Source organism: Octopus bimaculoides, chromosome 11 (assembly GCF_001194135.2).
Source record: "Octopus bimaculoides isolate UCB-OBI-ISO-001 chromosome 11, ASM119413v2, whole genome shotgun sequence".
Classification (NCBI taxonomy): domain Eukaryota; kingdom Metazoa; phylum Mollusca; class Cephalopoda; order Octopoda; family Octopodidae; genus Octopus; species Octopus bimaculoides.
Genome location: NC_068991.1, coordinates 14,301,715 through 14,307,114, shown reverse-complemented (window position 1 = coordinate 14,307,114; position 5,400 = coordinate 14,301,715). Strand labels below are relative to the sequence as shown.

At 36.8% G+C, this 5,400-nt stretch overlaps 1 protein-coding gene across 2 annotated transcripts in view; it reads right to left on the bottom strand.

Annotated features, from left to right (window-relative positions):
- LOC106871315 (uncharacterized) overlaps positions 1-5,400 on the bottom strand; it is a 399,672-nt gene that overhangs the window by 147,604 nt on the left and 246,668 nt on the right. The window contains exon 1 of one of the 2 annotated variants that reach the window (XM_052971508.1): positions 240-642. The exons of the other annotated variant lie outside the window; for it this stretch is intronic. The gene's annotated coding sequence lies outside the window, so the exon portion shown is untranslated. Of the gene's footprint in view, positions 1-239; positions 643-5,400 lie in introns of those variants that run through there. 2 annotated transcript variants of the gene reach the window in all.

The window sequence follows — 5,400 nt, the reverse complement described above, 5'->3', positions numbered from 1 at the left end:
ATATATATATATACACACACACACACATATATACATATATATATTATGTATGTGTGTATGTATGTATATATGTATGTATGAATGTATGTATGAATGAAAGTATGAATGTGTGCATGTATGTATGTGTGTATATATGTATGTATGTATGTATGGATGGATGTATGTATGTATGTACAAATGTGATGATTGAAGGAGCAATAAAAAACAATTGTTACAAAGCCAGAAATATAGCAACTCACCAGAAATTTCATCTTTCGAATGATAATATATTTTGGTCACAGAGAAAAAAAATGTAGACGAGAGGTACTCCTAAAGACATCAGCATAATACGTCACAGCCAGAGTGAATAACGGTCGAAAAGATAACCCGCCAAGGTAGACTGGTGCATCAGACAAAGGAGCAACGTTTTGGGTGGAGTCAGCAGAGTTGGTGAAAAAAGTAAACATTTTCAACTGGAGAAATTTGACTTTATTGTAACTCTCGCTTATATACCCTGTAATCAATTCATTTAGCTTTGACTGAGAGCTGAAATGAGCTTTTAATAACAGTATATAGCTGATAATTTATTAACTAATTACTGTACACTGCTTTTCTGTTGCTCTACTGCAGTGTTTATATATATTTGTCAAGCCTATGTTAGTTTTAACTACTGTTCTTTTAATTTATCTATCTCCCCCGCTCCTGTTTTCAACATTGCTGCTCAACCTACACAAACACATGCATATATATATATATATATGTGTGTGTGTGTGTGTGTGTCTGTGCATCTTCCCATGCTTTCTTGCTTTCTCTCTCTTCTACTCTTTGCATTTATCACTCTCTCTTATAGTTCTACCCCTCTTTTGCTCTCACAGTTCTACCCCTCTTTTGCTCTCACTTTCTCTCACTCTCCTCTCTCTCTCTCTCTCTCTCATTCTCTCTATGGTAGTTCCTCTTCCTTTTTCTTTGCCGTTCTCTTTTTGCCACACCCTTTCCCATCCAACTACTTCAATAAATGTCAGCCGCCAAAAGGAGGGGGCTGCAAAAGACATGGATACTTCCTTTCCGTTTTCTTTAACTCATAAAAACAAGACTTTTAAAAATATCATTCATAAACTTTTCTTTAAATTAAGGGCAGAACTGTTAGCTCCTCAGTTGAAATGCTTTGTGGTATTTCATCCTTCCTTACTGATTTAAAATCCTACTGAGGTTGACTTTTGTTACGTCTTAAGCTAATGCTATCTAGCACCTTTGGATGATCTCCACTCAACCGCTACACAACTGCTACTCAACACTCCTACCATGGCCAGACTACCTCTATTTATATATTTGGGAGATCCTACTTCTTTGCCTGGGGGCGTCGACACAACAACTTTGCCTTTCATCCTTTTGGTGTTGATAAAATAGAATAAGTACCAGCTTAGTACTGGGGGTGATGCAATTGACTTAACTCCCCCTGGGTATGAGTATAAAAATCACATCCCTCTGCCAAGCCATGTCAAACCAGTGTGACAGAGCAGCCTCATCAAACCAGCATGATCTCAAGCTCAGATTCATGACCTCCACATCCAACCATACTCAGTGGAGAGAACATGCTGAGGCCCTCGTTCTGTGGTGGACTAAACATGGGTAATACAATCCAATCCAATCCAATCCAAGGGAGAGTGAATTCTAAGGATCAGAGATTAGTTCCTTTTCTTGACAAGAAGCAAATGCATGATAAATCTCTCTCTAGAAAATACACTTATCTATCATGTGTAACATTACTGTATTGATCTGTTATGTTATTCCTTACAATAGCTGTGAGAACTGGTGTAATATAGAACAGTGTTCTGGCAAGAATTACAGAATGGATGAGATATAAACAACCCTTCGACAGGACAACAGTTTATCACCATTAACATAGCCACCATCATCATTATTGTGTTAACCTTTAGTTTTCCATGCCTGCATGGGTCAGACAATATTTTGTTGAAGTAGAATTTTGTACAACCAGATGCTCTTCTTGTTGCCAACTCTCACTTGGTTCCAAACGAGGTAATATTTCCACCAATCTATTAAATCACAAATTATCTGGACATGCTTTTACAGGGGACTATAGACAAATGACAGTATTTATATGAATGATGACTCTTTATTTATAGTCAGCATACACATGTCAAGAAAAAGGGGATATACAATTAGTGTCACATACATACAGACACATATAAACAACTCATACATGCATACATATAAACATGTATATATACATACATACATATGTACATATATACATATATACATGCATGCATAAACACATGCATTTATGTCCCCGCTGTGAGAGTGAACATGAGACCATATGGTCCCAAATACTGTATTAATCTGGTATGCTATTCTTACTTACAATTAGTGAAATAAAGGGTAATGTAGAATATAGTGTTCTGACCAGACACTCCACAACATGAATGAGATATAAACAATACTTTGTAAAGGATAGCAGCATGTTGCAGGTAACATAATTGAATTGATTAGGCATATTATTCTTACCTGGGGAATTGATATAATTTAGACTAGTTTTCTAATGGAAACACAATGCTAATGAGATATAAACAACCTCTTGGATGGGACAACATTAGACAACACTACCAGAAAGATTTAGTGTTTTTCTGATGGCCAGGGCAGCTGAGGTAATGCAGAATATAGTGTTCTGCCACAAAAATACTATAGAGAGGATGAAAGATAAATATTTGCTAGGATAAGACAACAATTATATCAGGTGATCTCACAAAATCATTTTGGTAACCTATCAGCTGCTAGGCAGACTGAGACACAAGAGAGAAGATGAGAGAATGAATCTTCACCAGGTTAAGTCAACGGTGTAATACAAGGAACCCTTCCTAAATATTGCATCAATACAATGAACTAGTGAAGGCGCATGGCTCAGTGGTTAGAGCTTACGATTGCGAGGTTGTGAGTTCGAATCCCGGACCTGGATCTGTGTTGTGTTCTTGAGCAAGACACTTTATTTCACATTGCTCCAGTTCATTCAGCTGTAGAAATGAGTTGCGACGTCACAGGTGCCAAGCTGTATCAGCCTTTGGCTCTCCCTTGGATAACACTGGTGGTGTGGAGAAGGGAGGCTGTTATGTATGGGCGACTGCTGGTCTTCCATAAACAACCTTGCCCAGACTTGTGCCTGGGAGGGTAACTTTCTAGGTGCAATCCCATGGTCAGTCATGACCGAAGGGAGGTCTCAGCTCTCAACAATGAACTACCAACAGCTACCAAAAGAGATTGATAGAATACGTACCAAGCTTAAACAAGAAAGAAAGAAGGAAATACCGAGGTTGATTCATTTTCTAAAGTTCTTCAAGGTTGTATTCCAGCATGGCTGCAGTCTAATGACTGAAACAAGCATGAGATAAAAGATAAAAGATAACTACATGGTCTTATGCACAATAGTGAAATTGAGAGATAAACCTCCATCAAGATTGGACATCAGAGCATCACCTGTATGAGACAAGGAAAAAGCTTTCGTTTTTTACCTGTCACAGATAACAACAAAACCTCCTTTCAGTCAAATGAGGTAAAATGAATTATATAACACAGTCCTTAATACATATCCCACAAAAAACGATGGACTGGTCACATCTAGAATGACTATGATAATAAGTCTTGCTGGATTAGAGTCGTTCTGAGGTTAAATTACAACAACAATAACAACAGTAGCAACAATATCCAGTCTGTTACAGGTAACAATATAGCATTGATCTGGTATCTCATTTCCACCCAGAGCCAGGTGGTCTGCAGAAATATTTATTAACTATTCAAGTCCTGTATGAACATTTGAGGCAGTATTACTTTAAAATAGCCATTAATATGCTATACTTAATGCTTATATATATATATATATATATATATATATATATATATATACACATCTTGATATATATCTTGATCTTATGATATTTACTTTGTATTATATTATACTTATTTACTGTGCTTTTACTTATTAATTTTTCTATATGTGACAGTGGATTTTCATCGCTGAGTTCATGAACCTTGGTTCTTTTCCCTAAAACTGTATATTTATATATATTTTATATTGTGAAACTTAATTTAATTTTAATTTTTAATAAATTGATTTTAATTGAGAGTGTAGTGGGTGCTTATTAAGTGCCACTGGCACAGACGCCAGAAGGGGATGGCATCAACCATTATTTTATGGTGCTTTTATGTGCCACCAGCACGGGAGCCAGAGGGGGATGGCATTGACCACATTTGGATGGTGCTTTTACGTGCCACCGGCACAGGAGCCAATCAACGCAGCACTGACATCTGTCCTTTAAAAATTCAGCGATATATATCTACCTACAAGTAGAGCTGAACTCACAACCTACATGATTCTATTTCAACTAACAGCCATATGAACAAGCACAATGTAAAAACATGATATTCTATCCCAGAGAAATTGAGCTATATATCTACTTACATCTAAAACTGAACTCACAACTCACAAAATTTCAGTTCAACTGACAGCCTGGTGGACAAAGTAAAAATATAACATTTTGTCCCAGCAAAACTTAATGATAAATACCATACCTACCTACAGTCGGAACTGAATTCATGATCAGTGTTCCTTTACCTATGCACCTATCTTACCTCTACCTGCTGATTACTCTATGTGTTGTTCATTGTGTTATAAGATTACAAATGTAATCACTGTTCATCCAAGACATCTGCGGGAGGTCATGTAATTAAATAAATCTCTTGTTTCACGTTCTCTTTGTCTCGGTAGTTTCTGCATAAGATTTTTTACATTTCAGCTTAACGTCAACAAACTCATGTCAACGTGTTTGTTTTTGGCTGTTGGTGCTGTTCCTCTTCTTTCTTCTTCTTCTCTTCCTTTTCCTTTCCCTCCTCCTCCTCCTCCTCTTCCTTCCCCTCCTTCTTTACCTCCTTCTTCCCCTCCTTCCCTTCCTCTCTTTCTACTCCTCCTTTCTCATCTTCTCCCCTGGCCCTCCTCCTCCCCTGCTCACCCTCCTCCTCGAAAAATAGATTTATTCTATTTCTGTTCCAACATCTTTTCTTCATTTTTTTATACTTGTTTACGGTATATTCTTATACCTATAACGAATCTCCTCAAATATTATTTTCATTGTCTTATTACCTGTTTCGGCTGATTTTCCCGAATATGATGAATCCTTATTAGAAATCACCGGCATTGGTGTGTTTATGTCCCCATAACTTAACAGTTCAGCAAACAAGACTGATGGAATAAGTACCGAGCTTAAAAATAAGTCCAGGGGTCAATTTGTTCAACTAAAAAGAAATACTTCAAGGTGGTGCTGCTCCAGCATGGGTGCAATTTAATTGACAAAAAAATAAAAGAATATTTATAAGTATATATATATATATATGGTATATATATATATATATATA